Genomic DNA, 17,235 nt, shown 5'->3' with positions numbered 1-17,235 from the left:
TAGGCTGAGAGGTTGAGTGGTGTTCTCTTGCTCCTATTTTCTTGTGTTTTTCATTAGCAGGCATAAATAAATGTCTGACAGGCTAGAAGGATGCAGATAAAAGTGCAGCATGGTAACCTGCTCCAGAACTCTTCACTTTTTCTCATTTCTATAAATGATTCAGACAGAGGCACGGTTGATACTGAAGTTTGCTGATTATATTAAATTATTGTGCATAGCAACGGTGAGTAAGAAAGCAAAAACTTTGGGAAGGAACACAGATTAGCTGTGTGGGCAGATAGTAAACTGCTCAATACTGTGAAATGTAAAGTAGTATATTTTTGGATAAAGAAACTGCTAACTGAAAAAATCCTAAAGGCAGTTTCTTAATAGCCGAGGAAAATAAATCTCAAGATGGGGTGACAGACAAGCCTCTGAAGCTACGAATGTAGGTAGAAAAACTATAAAAAGATAGGAGACATCAGTACAAAGGGAAAAAAGTGATGCTGAATCTTGTGCGCGATATTAATTAGGAATATTGTGCAATACTTTGGTGACCTTTTTAGGAAAGGTAATAAGATTATTTAGTGAGTTTGGTAAAGATGCAATGGAATTTCAACTGATTGAAAGGTTATGGATATCAAAAAGGATTCGAGGAGATAATGCCTCCTCCCCAATCACACCCCACAGCCCTCAGCCAAACACTAAGCAGATTAAGGTATAAATCTAATGGAAGCTTTCTAAATTATAAGTAGTTATGTGAGAATGAATAATCAAAGATTATTTCCACTGATTGATAAGTGTGGCATAAATTAACAAGAAATTAAATGACGTTTTATAAATCCCTAACTCGAGAAAATATTGAAATTGGGAGCACCTTATTTTAAAGAGGTGTTATCAAGACCAAACTTCAGGCCTCCATTGAAGGGAATCAAGAGCTAACTAGCATATGGATTTCCACACACCAAGATGAAATTTTGAAAATTGGTACAATTTCACCTGTAGCTTCCTGTAATCATGGACAAAAGTTTGATAACAAACTTTAAATGATGATTGAAAACAAAAGGAACATTTGAAAGGCAACTGGAAAATATATATAAAATGTTGTAAGAAAAAGAAACAGATTTATAGTTGGTAGCCATACATACATAATAGACTAAATTATAATTCTATAATATAATGCAGTTTTATGCTAAAATCTCCAAACTCCCTATAAGCCAATAGGAGTTGCATCTATATAATGTATGTTATAAATAAGTGAACCATGAAATATTTATCTATTGTAACCAGTATCAGCATAAAGTATGATCAAATTAGGGTTGTTCTGAACAAACCTTCATTAAGAACATTACATACAAGATTAGTTTTGGCTGAACAGTTTGGGTTAATATTTTTAAAGTTAAAGTATTACTTTGAGATCATGAAAGGCACTGAATAAATATAAATTTCTTTTCTGAAAAAGAAAATTGAAAGGAGTAAAGTTTGAGGAGGGTACACTCCCTTTGGTGTGAAATCAACACCAAAATTCCTTTTCAGAAGTTGTATTACATTGGCTGGTACTAATTGATTAAGGGTGAATCCTCACTATGTTTATCAAGGCTCAGTACCACTTTGCTCAAAATAAAATGTTCATAATTCAGTCAAGAACAAAAGCTGCCTTCATTTTAAAAGCTGCTCAAATAAAACGGAAAAAAAATTAAGCATGGCGTAAGGAAGTTTTCTTTGATTCTGCCCAAATATTGGTTTTTTTTTAGCTTCCTCACTTTCATACCTAGCCATACATGGTACACAGTCATTTTTATGCAGCTACATTTTGTTTTTTCAGATGCAAGTGGTTTATTATTACCATAGCACCGAGTTGGCAGGCGCTCAAGAAAAACCCCCGATAAGTATCCTTGCAATGCAGGAGCACATCAGCAAAAGGTCTGAAAATACCTGTATTATTATTTTGGAGAATTTGAAACATCTGCATATACAAGTATAGAACCATTTATTGGCACTGAACCTTCTGATTCCTCAGCCCACTTCCCTTCCCAAGAAGTAAAAACACTGTGTAAAACTTAATGGAAATAAATTCTTATTTTATTAAGTGATTGGCTTCCCTGTGGGTCTGACTAGAGCTGTGATGGGAGGCTGAATTGTGGTCTGTGATATTTTGTGTAAACAAGCACAAGGTGCCATTATTACAGTTTATGATGGGTCATAATTTGTTGTAGGAGTGAACCTAGTAGCATCTGCCTCTAGTTAGACTTCCTCTTAGATGTCAAGATATTAAATTTTCCTTGCATGGCAAGATGCTGGGAGTGAAGGCTTAAGACTATCACAGTGAAGAAAGCAGGGCAGTTAGTTCCAGAGAGAGCAGTTCTTCTTATCCAATCAGCCTAAAAGATAACAAAGTTTACAGCACAAGGTCCTAAAGTTGGAACAGGTGAGCCCCAGCTTTGCATGCCCAAACAAACAAAAAAAGGGTTTCATATGGCAATCTGCCTCCATGTAGAAGGGGGAATTGCTGAGAGGGAAGGGAAGCAGGTTGTAGAAGCAGTTGAGAGCAGTGATGGATGTGATTATTGGGGAGAAGGCTGTCAGGGAGAAGGATTGAGAGATTTGGGAAGTTATCTGGGAATGAGATGAGGATGTAAAATTGCAACTGGGCTGGTGAGTGAATATTGGTGCCAAAGAAATGATCAGACAGCCAGGGAAGAAAATTGGTCCTGGAGAGATGATGAGTATAGCATTGCAAAGTAAATGGACGGGCAAAAGGAGTCTCCTGCCAAAGGGTCTCCCAAAACGCTGACTGTACTCCTTTCCACAGATGCTGCCTGGCCTACTGAGTTTCTCCAATATTTGGTGTGCATCACTTGGATTTCCACCATCTGCAGATTTTCTCTTGTTTGGGACAGAAAGAGAATTCAGATAGAAGTCTAGGAGTGTGAAAAAGGATAGTGGCAGAGAGGTGTACAAGTGCAAACTGATTACAAGGAGTTGTGGTAGGAAATCACAATGGATTTTAATAATACAGAATGTGGGGAAATGATGAAATTATGGGGAAAATTTAAAATACCACAATTATTGTTTTGGTGCAAATGGGTGGTTAATAGTCTTGATGAGCTGAATGGCTTATTTCCATGTTTTGTGGCTCCGTAACTTTATCAGCGATACATCGCTACAGTCTTCGCTCCCTGATACCAGCTTAAGGTAGGGCAGGGCCAGCCTTTAATCACTCAGTTAGCAACCTCTCAAAGTTTGACATCTACCTTTTTGTCAGTCATGTATAAACAGCAAATTGTCATGCAAATGACATCAATACTTCAGTGTGAGATGCCAAATGACATCATTGTACAAACGCAGCACTCACCATGGGAATACATGAACAAAAGGGTTGATTGTATTTATTGATCAGGTTTCAGATAAAACTATTATATAGTACATAATACGTTAGACTACACAATAGAATTTCTAGGTCAGTGAATTCAATGTCAAATCAGCTACTGAAAGGAGACAGAAGGATTCGGTTATGAGAGACAAAAAAAGTCCAGTAAAGAAAGGTTAAAGGAAAATTTTAATATTATCTTTCTTTTTAAAGTTGTGACAATTATAACTTGATATAAAAAATTTCAATTGTAATCACATACTATTAGTGCCAGAAACAGCAACTGATAGTATTTCAACATGTTTCTGAAAGCTTACTTTAACTGTAATTATGAAGACAAATTCCTGGAAAGGAGCTTTGTCCACGTCCTTTGTGCCAGTACATCAGCTTCACTCCTTCGGCACATTGTAATGACAACAGAAGACAATAAGGTACAATTTGCTCAAAGCTAATGGGGGTGTGGCACAACTCAGCGAGATTTAAGTTACTTCAACATTTGTGCTTCAACAATCACAATGCCACATTAAGCCTGTCATCATTTTGATGGGAAGATCTGAAGCAATAATCTTAGAAGTCTAATAGGTCACTCTGTTTATTCCTATGGTTACAGCACTATTTATGGCTGTCCACTCATGTTATGCAGAAGCCACGGTCAGGCAGATGACAAACAATTTGAAATGTACAAGGACCTAAATTGGACAGCATTCTCGGTGGAGATTTGGAAAACATTAAACGTAATAAGATAAATTAAGCTTTAAATTGTGGTCACAGGAGAAGGAAACATAGGTGAAAGATCAGCTCAGAACTAAGGTGAGACAAATATTTTTATCTAATGAGCATATGAACAAGCCTTCAGTTACTCTGAACAGATAACACTAATAGGAAGAAAGCACACCACCACTTACAATCAGTTGTTTCTGCATTTACAGTCTCCTAAACCTTGCACCCTGTAAGCCTGTGGTTCCCTGTAGATGAACCTAAGTTGACCCATTATCTGTTGAGAGTATTGACCTTAATAATTCAGGCAGGCTTACATTAAGGTGTCATCAGCTGGAAGGGCAATGTGCTTCAAATGCCCTTAACTGCTGCTGAATTGCTTTAGAACAATTTCCACTTTCTATGCCAAGAGTAGGAAAAACGTCAGTTTTGGTTATGACAAATCTTCAGGTAAGTGGGGATTGACATCATCACAGAAGGTGTTGCAACTTGATAAGCATGTACATCTCATAGCAGAGAGGAAGAAACTGTGTGTCTTCAGGTTCCTGTACCTCCTCCTTGATGGTAGCAATGAGAAGAGGGCATGTGCTGGATGATGGATGCCTTTTGAAGGTGACCTCCATGTTTGGGAGGCTGGTGGTCACGATGGAGGTGAAAGAGTTTACAACTTCCTGCAGCTTCTCTGATCCTGTGCCGTGGCCCCTCCATAGCAAATGCAACAAGTTAATAATGTTTCCCATGGTACATCTGTAGAAATTTGTGAGTGTATTTAGTGACATACTAATTTTCCTCAAACTCCTAGTGAAATATAACTGCTGCCATGTTTTTTTTGTACTGCCTCACTATGTTAGTCCCAGGATAGATCCTCAGAGATGTTGTCACTCATGAACTTGAAACTGCTCACTTTGTCCACTTCTGATCCCTCAATGAGGATTGTTGCGCTTTCCCTCGACTTCTCCTTCCTGAAGTTCACAGTCGCTTCCTTGGTCTTATTGATGTTGAGTACAAAGTTGTTTCTGCAACTCCACTCAACCAGCATGACCAACCTCTCAAAGCACTTTATCACAGTAGAAGTGAGTGCCATTGGGTGATAGTCATTGAAGCAACTTACCCTGCTCTTCCTGGGCATTGGTATGACTGTTGCCCTTTTAAAGCAGGTGGAGATCTCCAACTGCAGCAGTGAGAGATTGAAGATATCCTTGAACACTTCTGCCAATTGTTTGGCACAGGTTTTCAGAGGCCTGACTCCTTACAAGGGCTCACCCTCTTGAAAAATGTCTGACGTTAACCTCCAACACAGAGATCACAGAGACACCAGATGCCATTGTGATTCACATGGGTGTCGTTTTATTCTCCCTTTCAGAGTGTCCATAAAAGGCATTGAACTCATCTGGGAGTGAAGCATCACTGCCAATAATGATGTTAGGTTTCGCTTTATAGGAAGTAATGGCCTGCAAACCCTGCCAAAGCTGGCATGCATCAGATTCTGTCTCTAACCTCAACCAGAAATAATCTTTTCACCCTTTGCCCCAGAAGGCAGTGGAGGCCAAGTCTCTGGATGCACGCAAGAGAGAGTTAGATAGAGCTCTTGTAGATAGCGGGGTCAAGGGATATGGGGAGAGGGCAGGAACGGGGTACTGATTGTGTATGATCAGCCATGATCACAGTGAATGGCAGTGCTGGCTAGAAGGGCCAAATGGCCTACTCCTGCACCTACTGTCTTTTGTCTATTTAGATAGACCTGTAGATCATACATGGACCTCTTGTATAGTTCTGGATCACCAGATTTGAACATCACAAGATCTAGTTCTCAGCAGACTACAAATCTCCTGGTTCATCCATGCCTTCATTTGCATATGTCCAGTGTGTGTTTGAAGGCACACACTCATCCACACAGGACTTGATGAAGTTCAATGGTTCAATGTAACATCAGAGAATGTGTATATAAATATATATATATATATATATATATATATATATACACACACATATACACATTCTTTCTCTTCACAGCCAGCCATGAAGCAGAAGAACCCCAAAGATTGAATGACAGAAAAACATGAGAACCCCAAAGTCCTCACCCCTTCCCATGCACAAGTAGCAGCAAAGTATCAACCATCCCCTCATCCTGCCCCCACTCATTCCAAGAAGAAGCATCAGTGCCCACCATCCACAAAGCCCCCAAAGAGCCCATGATCTGCAGTCCAACAAAAACTACAGTCCTTAACCTAGCACTTTGACATACCACAGGCTCTCTGTCTCACTAACAAGTGACAGAGGAGTGTCACCCTTCCTACAGCAAAAGGGAGACCAACAGATTACTGTTTCAATGTTACAATCTGAAGTGGCGCTTACTTGAGCTCACCTGACTCTTGAATTGGCACTTTCCCTCCAACCCAGAGAAAGAGAGAGAGAGAGAGAGAGAGAGAGAGAGAGAGAGAGAGATCACCAGGGTGCAGAGGCCATTGACAGCCACACGCACTGTCCCGATGTTTCGATTTCCGTGACGTTCCAGTTAGTGACACAGGCAAGGAATCGAGTTGTTCACAGAGGCCGCCCAAGGCTGCACCCCAAAGGTGCACGTCTTCCTGGTAACTGTGGTCAGCGACAACTGTGATGTATTCATTAAGGTTCAAAGATTAATCCCTGAATATGGTCCAGGCCACTAACTCAAGATAGTCCTGTAAGTGCTCCTCCGCCTCCCTTGACTATATCTTCGTGGTCCTCACTACTGGTGCTGCGGTCTTTAGTCTCTGCCTATAGGCGAGACGTACAGCCAGTTGATCAAAATGTTGGCATGCAAAGGCACGTTAAGCGTGCTTGATGTTGATGTAACAGTGATCAAGTGTGTTGGCACCTCTGGTTCCTGATGTTGGTGGTGGTTGTTCAGAGTCTGGCCTGATGAAATCTCCCACAATGATAGGGAAGACATCAGGGTGGGCAGTTTCATGCCTGCTAATTATATTGCTCAGTTCCTCCAGTGCCTGCCTGACATTGACCTGAGCTGAATTGTACACTCTACCAGGATAATGGCAGAAAACGCCCTCAACAGATAAAATGGACAACATTTGACCGCCAAGGGTTCTAGGTCCAGTGAGTAGGACTGAGGCAGACCACCATGACAATGAGTTAATCATAAAGCATACTCCACCTCCTTTCCCTTTAAAAGACTAAGCTGTCCTATCATTGCAGAGAATATGAAGTTAACAGGCTGCAGTGCTAAGTGTGAGCCATATTTCTGTAAAACAGAGTGAATACAGAATAGTCCTTGATGCCCCTCTGGCACAGTAACCTTGTTTCAGTTCTTGTCTTCAGTTTTATTTTCCAGAGACTGTACATATGCCAGCAGGATAGTTGGGAGTAGAAGTCTAAAGCCTCTGCATTTCATTCATCTCTGTAAACCGACAATGCGTCCCCACTTCTATTTTATTAAAGGGGAACTGCACTCAGAACCCAAGTCTATCGTTGAATATTCATCCAGTTCGAGTATCAATAGATTTTTAAAATGTCTTAAAACAATGCTGCTTACTGAAGTACTTCTGGCTGTGACTGTGGATTTCAGCTGTAGTTGATTCCTAACAGGGCTGCATAAAAAAAAGTCACCACTTAATGCCACCTTCTTACCAGAGCCACCATTAGCTTAAGCATATTTATATTAGTGTATTAACCAGCTAAGAACTCCTGGATCTGATTGGCAAAGACTAGCTTGTCACCAGAAACATAAGCTAATTACATGGGTGTGCCAGGGCTCACAAAACTGGAGAAAACCAAAGCCTTGAGATAGTAAACACACAACATCCTTTGTTTTTTAATGAATCTGAATGTTCTTTACATTCAGGAAGCAAAATAAACAATTAAGACATTATAAAATTTAAAGAAAAATCATTTCCAATATTTAAATTGTTTAACCTATTATTGCCAACTGTAAAATGTATTTGTTGCTGTCAAAAATCTTCATCCAACCATTGTTAATTGGTGTGAAGTTCCAGCAAGCTTGTGCCTCTCTGCTAGATTTGATGCCAAGCCATCCGTCACCAAGAGATTGTCAACAAGAACAAACTTCTCCAAATTTTGAACCTGTCAATAATTTATGAGAATTAATGATGGGACTTCACCACAGAACTGCTTGCAAAGCCCAACAAAATCTCGGCCATTTATTGACCCTAAACTAAAGCTCCTTGTTGAGGTGATAACCCTTTCTTTGGTAAAAAGAAAAAGCCAGTGCAGCACCTAATGCTCCTTTTAAGTTCCCATTTTCTGAAAATTAGCCAGTGGTGCAAAGCCTCCCAGGGAGCTGGAAACTGGGCACATACCAACTGGTGAGTCCACAGAAGCCATATTTAGGATGTTCCGATTCTTGGGGGAAAAGCTGAATGTCATACTGATGAAAAAATAGCAAAATATATATTACAGCCTCTAATGACAGATATACATACTTAAAACATTTTAATTTTGGATACGATTTCCTGAGTCCTACTTAGTAAATCTATTTAGTAAAGTGGCAAAAACTTAGTGTTAATTTTTAACATTATGAGGCAGGGAGGAACAAAAGAATTTCTGAGGCCAAATCCTTACTCTCAAAAACAGTTGATTACCATTGATCAGATAAATGTTATAAATATATTAAAAAAGTAACCCAGACCTCATTGGCCTCCAATTGATAGGCTTCCTGCTGACAAGATTAAGGATATGAAGCTACAAAGTTCGCTGATAAGCTAATGAAATTGGCTTAGCTACCACACTCAAAACTCCAGACGATGCAAGTAGGCAGCTCTGATAAATATTTTAAGCTTTTTTGTGTTTATATTGCTTCAACTTGAACCTGCATTGAAGTTTCATTACTGGCAGTACTGAAAGTAGATGCGGATAGGAGAGAAATTACATACGTATTACTCAAGCTTTCTCCTGTCCTCTCTCCAGAGGTTAGGGGTTTGTGTCTGCCCCAAAAACCCCTGACATCTGGGTCTGAACATCAGCCTCCCATCCCTCCGAACACCACCACGTTGGAATGGGACTCTCATGTCCATCCACCATCGACAGAGATGACTGAGGGGTGTCCACAGTCACCTGTGCAATTCTTCCTGATCTCTGGGCAGGGATTTAATCAAAGCTAAACCATACAACAGAGCCAATTCCATCCAGAAGAAACTCCTTCCTCTCACCCTTTCAGACCTATCCCCATAACTCTATCCAGTCTACATAGCCAGCCACCATCAGGATTCCATCTCCTTTGTCCTTTGATCCACCTGGACAACTCTTTGATTTCCCCCTTTATCACATTTTAAACCAAATGCTGATGGGTGACCCTCTGCCTGCATGATTTATGCTCTTCAAAGCCATCCATCTCTCTCCAAGTATGACTTGCCTTTGTATGGTGAGTAACATCTACTGCTTTTTGATTCCTCAGTAAAAGTTCTGAGCAGACAATGCCAAAACCCTTAACAAGACCCATAGGGGATTTATCCAGAATGAGAACATTCCTTACATTGGTTTTAATGTCTGTGCCACTGAGTGTCTCAGGCCCTCCTCCAAGTTTAAGATGCCACATTACCATATTAGATAGGCAGTCCATGCAACTCAAACAATTATTCCCATTTCAACCCCACAATTCAGAGTGTAGTATTCATGCCATTTTCTTTCTAATTGATCCCTGTATGAGGCTCAGCCCATGATCCCAGTCTGGTCTTACTGTGGCTGCTTGGCTGGTATGTTGGATACAATAGAGTAAATATCCTCTGATTTTAAGTCAATTGCCGTGACAGACCTAGAGAGCAGAAATTCCAGTGCAAGAGCGTTCTATTAGAACCTTTCTCTTTACTGCATGATTGCTCTCGTTGCAGACGAGGGTGAATACCATTCTTAATATGTGGCTATCTACAAACAGTAGACAGTAAAATCAAGCCGGCACAGAATAGGAGCTTTAGTATAATCCTGGGGCAAGATGCTCAAGCATTATGATTTTGGGGATGACATCTTGTATGTACCACCTTCTGGTAGAGAAATACTGTGCTAGGCTTCTGCTTCTGTCTACCTGCCTTCCTACTAATAAGTCCAGCAAGTCTGATTTTCAACTTGTCAAAATCTCTTTTGCTGCAGTAGTTAGTGAGACTCACAAATATGTGGAGCACTAATAATGCTAGATTAATATTTGGCATGAAAATTCAGATTGATGGTGTACCATATTAAAGTTATTAAATAAGCTTAATCAAATTTATATTAGATTGCAGGAGTTTCACGTGTTGGCAGTTATCATCACTTCAAAAAATTTAATTTGTTTTAAACTCAGTCATATCAGTGTCAGATAATTGATTTAAACTAAATTACTTATTGTATTCAAAGCATTGCTACCCATATCTGGATGAATAAATTATGCTCAAATGCATTTTGGAACAAAATCCAGAGTAAACATTGAACATACTAGCCTGATTATCTCTGGTAAACACATTGCTTGTTAATCTTGCATTCAGAACCAGAGACTGCAAAAGGACAAAATTTGTGTAAGAGTCCACCTTCCTCATTGCAGACAGTCTGTCGATCTGCTGCAAATGGTGCCTAGTAATTAAAATAGCATGGACAAGGATTAAATTAGAAACTTGCAACTTGCTCCACATCCTGCCTTACCTGTTGAATTACAAAATAAAAGTCAGCATATCGAATTTTCTTAAAAAAAAAACAGCTAGAGCATTTCTAGTGGCAAGCCATTGCCTATCATATTTATTTGAAAGTAACCTCCTCTTTAAATGCATTCAGTATGCTCCTTCCAATGGTTAATTCATAATATGGATAATTGCATTTGGATCTGCGCCTCGGTAGCGTAGCAGTTAGCGCAATGCTATTATGGCTTGGGGTATCGGAGTTCAGAGTTCAATTCCAGCAATATCTGTAAGGATTCAGTATGCCTTTTCCGTGGAATGCGTGGGGTTTCCTTGGGTGCTCCAGTTTCCTCCCACAGTCCAAAGATGTACCGGGTAGGTTAACTGGCCATTGTAAATTGTCCCGTGATCAGGTTAGTGTTATATCGGGGTTGTTGTGGGTTGCTGGGGTGACACTGCTCCATGCTATAACACTAAATAAATAATACTTAGGGCAGGAAAATTACTCACTGTTGCTGTAGACTTTAGCAGTTTGAAAGAGCGGGGACGAACAGTGCAGTGAGCTGATGCAGTGATCAGAATACCACAGACCACTAGTGTGGGTTTACATTTGAAATTATCCAGTTGTTAATTTGCAGACTGCAGTCAGGATGTCTGGAGAAGGATACTTTACAACAAAGTGAGCTATTTTCCTCCAGGGACACATGTCAGAGGACAAGTTATAAACACAAGAAAGAATACAGATGCTGGAAATCGAAAGTAATACACACAAAATGCTGCAGGAACTCAGCAAGTCAGGCAGTATCTATGGAAATTAATGAACAGTCAATATTTCAGGCCAATAGCTTTCTTCAGGACTGGAAAGGAAAGGAGAAGATGCCATCCTCTTCAATCAGAATCCTTCCTCTCTATCCCATTATCTTTCCTACCCACATGGCTTCACCTATTATCTTCTAGCTATCCTCTTTCCTCTCCATCCCAGCTTTTTATTCTTTCCAGTCCTGAAGAAGGATCGAAACATCAACTGTTTATTCATTTGGGTAGATGCTGCCTGACGTGCTGAGTTCTCTAGCATTTTGTGTGTGTTGCTGGAGGACAAGCTAGTTAACAGCTGATGGGGCATACAAGAGATTGCCAAGGGTTAATATTAGATTTTGACTTTAGATGTGCTGGGCATTGTGCTTGCTAGTATGGATTAAGATTCTGCTTTCTCCTTTATTAAATGGCATAGATCTTGTCCTGACACTGAGCAGAAGCAATACTGATCACAAATGTAATAACATATTTAGAAGACTCCTCCTCCTACTTCCTCAAATTGGGAATATGGATTAAGAAAAATATAGGAGGATCATAGTTGCTTTATATGAGCCCCATGATACTATTATGGCTTGGGGTGTCAGAGTTCAATTCGGATGCTGTCTTTAAGAAGTTTGTGTGTCCTTTCTGTGAAAGTGTGGGTTTCCTCTAGGTGCTCCAGTTTCTTCCCACATTCCAAAAATGTACCAGTTAGTTGGTTAATTGCTGATTGTAAATTGTCCTGTGATTAGGCTGGTGTTAAATAAGTGAGCTGCCAGATGATGTGACTCATTGGGCTGGAAGGATCTGTTCCATGTTTATCTCTAAATTTAAAAAAAAAGATAAATTAAATTAACTGACTCGTCCAAAATGAAATTTAACTTCATGTAACTGAATGTGGTTTGAAATTAAAATTTAAAGATGGCCTAATTCTGAATAACTTTTGTTGGTTATGTTATCTTCTGTAATTTCATGTTAATACAACCAGTCATTGCCTCAGAGCCAGTTTAGGATGACGTTTACAAATGCATGCCTTCCTGACTAAAAAGATATCTTGACACTGCTTTTAAATGACTGGTTCCTTTTAAAGTTTAAAAAACATAGAAGTAAATGGCAAAAGCTATTTCAGTAAACCACCCTAAGGGAAACAGGTATGATAAGAAAAACTTGCATTGAAGATAATTTGTTGCAAATGTCAGTTGTTACCATGAGGGCTTTACAAGTTCCAGGTTCTGTGTTCCATTAAATTCTTCTTTTAGAAATAAGCAGCCTATACTGGGAATTATTGATCCATGTTCTGCTTATTCAGACTGCTTTGCAAAAGTAGGGCACTTTCACTGTGGTAAATACAGACTAATAACAAGGTTTTAACTTGAGCAGTCTTGGCCAAATTTCAAACTTTATGCACCGTCAGTAGATTTATTTCCCCACTCATCATGCCCTTCCTCAGTCGGGCCATACTGAGCTACTTAATGGAAGTGAGCTGAGCCGTTCAGAATGCCATTAAGCCCATTTCACTGATGGTAGTGCAAGCAAGCCAGGGTGAGGAGCAACAAGCTAAATGTGCTGTTCACCTGCACTCAACCAAAGCATTTTAGTGAGCCCATATGTAGACCAAACTGTGAACTTTATGACATCCAGCACATTGAACAATTCATCTTACAGAGCCAGGGAATACAGTGACCCTCACTAAATCCAAATCGGTTCTTCACTTCGAACCTTCCAGATTGGCCTTGGTTAGAGAGAAGGCATTTAAATAAACAAAACAAAAAATACTAGAAACTTTTAAGTGGTTAGACAACATCCGTGGAAAGAAAAAATAGGTAACAAGGTGCACCAAGACCTTTACTATCTGAAATATCAACTGTGTTTCTGTTTCTACAGATGTTGCCAATCCTGCTAAGAATTTTCAACATATTCTGTTTTATCTGTAATTGTAGCATGAGTTATTAAGTGGTTTGGTGCAAAGCAGATTTTAGCTATTGAATAAAGATTGATTTTTTTTTTCTCTCTGGTATAAAACATAATAGCAACTATTTGGTCATTATGCATCACTTAGAAAATTCAACCAAAACACTTACATCATGAATCACACTTGCCCTCAATGTCACAAAAACAAAGAGGAGCTGGTTGTGAACTACAGGAGGAATGGAGACAGGCTACCCCTATTGATATCAATGGATCTGGGGCTGAGAGGGTGAACAGCTTTAAATTCCTCGGCATAAATATCACCGAGGATCTCACGTGGCCTGTACATACCAGTACAAAAGACACAACAGCACCTCTTTCATCTCAGGCGGTTGAAGAAGCCCCCAAATCCTAAGAACTTTCTACAGGAGCACCCTGACTGGCTGCACTGCTGCCTGGTATGGGAACTGTACATCTCTCAATTGCAGGACTCTGCAGAGAGTGGTGCAGACAGCCCAGCACGTCTGTAGATGTGAACTTCCCACTATTCAGGACATTTATAAAGACAGGTGTGTAAAAAGGGCCCAAAAGATCATTGGGGACCCAAGTCACCCCAACCACAAACTGTTCCAGCTGCTACCATCAGGGATACGGTACCACAGAATAAAAGCCAGGACCAACAGACTCTGGGACAGCTTCTTCCACCAGGCCATCAGACTGATTAATTCATGCTAACACCAGTATATTTCTGTGTTATATTGACTGTCCTGCTGCCATACTATTTATTACAAATTACTATAAATTGCACATTTAGACAGAAACATAATGTAAAGATTTTTACTCATCATGTATATGAAGTATGTAAGTAATAAAGTCAATTCAATTCTATTCCAGAACAATTTCTACATCTAAGGCATAGAACTGACATCACGCTCCATGCAATTGTCCTTTTGAACCATTGCAGGGTTGTCTGATTTGTGAGGGGATGATAGAGGGAGATAGAAGGGGTGCATGATTGAGTATTAATGGGACAACATAGTCTTACTCCTATAGCATGTGCAAGGAACACTGCTCTGCATTAATATATCATTGCAGAGGCCCCCTGATTATGCTGCAGAAGATAGTGACGTTAATGCAAAATCTGGTGTAAATGTAGTATTTCAATATTGTACCATCTCCAAGTCATACACCACCTTCTGACTCTTTGATCCAAGCAAATAACATCACAATTACGACTATAATGAAGAAGATGGACAGAGTTTTTGACTTTTGTTTTAATAGTACGGCAATTAGAATGGACACACCCTTGGAAGGTATTTTACATGTGAATTGCTTTGTGTACTGAACTTGAACTTTAGTGTCAAATTATTAGATATTCCTGAAATGGTCACCTGTTTTTTTTACTCTGCTGCAACTAATGTGTCATTTGCTACAACCAGAACATCAATCCTCCTAACTTTTCTACCACAACATTAGGTTCTACAGTTCACTGTTTCAAACGACGGCATTTGCCAGCACACCCCAAGTGAATATTCGCTTGTCCTAACTGGTTCTGTAGTCATTAGCTCCATCGCTCTTTTTGACAACTGCCTGAAACCAAACAAGGTTATCTACAGTCTAGGTGTTCTGGCTCTGAACTACTCATCCATATCAACAGCTTGGTGACCTCCGTTGGATTAGGTCAGCTTCAAGGTTGGCTGTGATCCAATGATGATTGGATTAGATTTTAATTTTATATTCAAATACATTGCTACGGCATTAGATCATCATTTCATCACCAGCTTGAAAAGTGGTAGGTGCATGGAGTTCACTGCCTTAAAAGGTGATTATAGCAGAGGACCCCATCACCTTTGAAGAGATATTATAGGAAAGACGTCAACAAAATAGAGAGAGAACAGAGAAGATTTATTAGAATGTTATCTGGGTTTCAGCACCTAAGTTACAGGGAAAGATTGAACAAGTTAGGTCTTTATTCTTTGGAGCATAGAATGTTGAGGGGGGGACTTGATAGAGGTATTTAAAATTATGAGGGGGATAGATAAAGTTGATGTGGATAGGTCTTTTCCATTGAGAGTAAGGGAGATTCAAACAGGAGGACATGAGTTGAAAGTTAGGGGGCAAAAGTTTAAGGGTAACACGAGGGGGAATTTCTTTACTCAGAGAGTGGTAGCTGTGTGGAACGAGCTTCCAGTAGAAGTGGTAGAGGCAGGTTCGGTAGTGTCATCTAAAGTAAAATTGGATAGATATATGGACAGGAAAGGAATGGAGGGCTATGGGCTGAGTGCAGGTAGGTGGGTTGAGGTGAGAGTAAGCATTCGGCACAGACTAGAAAGGCCGAGATGGCCTGTCACTGTGCTGTAATTGTGATATGGTTACATAAACTATGAAATATATTTATATGTTTACTTACTGAGATGCAGCATGTAATAAGCCCTCCTGGCCCTTGCAGCCACGCCGCTCAGCAACTTCTGATTTAACAATTTACAATGAACAATTAAACTACCAACTGGTACAGCTTTGGACTGTGGGAGAAAACTGGAGCACCTGCAGGAAACCCACATGGTCACGGGGAGGACATATAAACTTCTTACAGACAATAGCAGAAATGAGAAATATAAAGTTGGATTAGACTCAATAACCCTTATTGGCTGGTATAAAATCAATAGCCTTCATTTGTGCCATGGATCATTATGAGTAAGTGACAGGAATTTAGCTATGACACTACAACACTAGCAGAGAAGTGGAAAACTATTGCTGAAAATACTGCAGCAGGGAATCTCTTTTCCAGAAAGTGCATGTAAATGTTCTGTGTTAAAAAAAATGTTAGTCATCTTTCAAGCTACATTTTGAATTATAAAGGATGAATGTGTTAAGAAAATCAACAGAAATTGGCTAAACAGTGACCTAGTAATGAACTGGCGGAAAGAACAATGGTAGATCTGCAACCTGACATCTTCAGTGATCCCGGCTCAATCCTGATTTCCGTTGATGTCTGTGTGGAGTTTGTATATTTGCCCTGTGAACATATGGTTTTTGAGAAAGAGTTTGTGAAAGAAACTGAATACAGTACAGTCCACCTTCCCAGTGTTTAGCTTATCTCAGAATATTTTATCTAATGCAGTTTCTACTGAAAGATTAAGACAATTTGCCAAATATTCAATAATTCTGCTTTTAAATTTGATGATCCACAATTGCCTCTTTTACACATGGTAATAGCAGCTCACAAGCACTTATGCTGACAGCTTCACATACTTAAATCCATCTCCATCAAGCTGGTTGACCTTTGAACTCAGTTACCATAGTTACCATCTTACTTTTACATTACTGCTACATGGACTGGGTTAATATTTCCTGGACGTTTATTCATCTTTTGTCTTCAAAAATTACTTCCTAAATACAATAAACAATGTGGAACACATGAAGTAAAAGAATAACTTTATGGTCATTAATTGTTGCTCTGATGCTATAAAATATTTGCTTACAAATGCTTTGGGTTACTAGATGATAGGCCACTCACTCACATCACAATTTCCTGTCTTGGCTGTGTAATTTGGGGCAATTTCAACAACAGTGAAGTGCTTCCCCAGCAGAAAAAAATGACCAGTAATGGACTCAATAAGTGAGTAAATCACGTAAGTGGAAGAAGTAATAGGTTTGTTTGTACAGGATGCTGGGCAAGTCAGAAGAGGGAGAGAGTGCTTCCAAATTGCTTGGTATTTGATCCAATGCATTAAAGAAGCAGGGAAGTGCAATGGACAGAGATCCCACAAATAGTTAATTCTGCCTTTTACTGTAAACACAGTACAGGATTTGAAAATACAGAGAACTTTTCTTTTACATTTTTTACGGAATTTTAATGTTAACAAAATAATC

The 17,235-nt window shown here is 39.6% G+C and overlaps 1 long non-coding RNA gene across 1 annotated transcript in view; it reads left to right on the top strand.

The window, feature by feature from the left end:
• LOC132401563 (uncharacterized) overlaps positions 1-17,235 on the top strand; it is a 52,116-nt gene that overhangs the window by 17,794 nt on the left and 17,087 nt on the right. Inside the window, exon 3 of the long non-coding RNA XR_009514614.1 lies at positions 1,805-1,902. This is a non-coding gene — a long non-coding RNA (uncharacterized LOC132401563). The remainder of the gene's footprint in view (positions 1-1,804; positions 1,903-17,235) is intronic.

Source organism: Hypanus sabinus, chromosome 11 (genome assembly GCF_030144855.1).
Source record: "Hypanus sabinus isolate sHypSab1 chromosome 11, sHypSab1.hap1, whole genome shotgun sequence".
Taxonomy (NCBI): Eukaryota; Metazoa; Chordata; class Chondrichthyes; order Myliobatiformes; family Dasyatidae; genus Hypanus; species Hypanus sabinus.
Note: the sequence above shows the minus strand (reverse complement) of the source record. Positions and strands in the feature narration are given on the sequence as shown.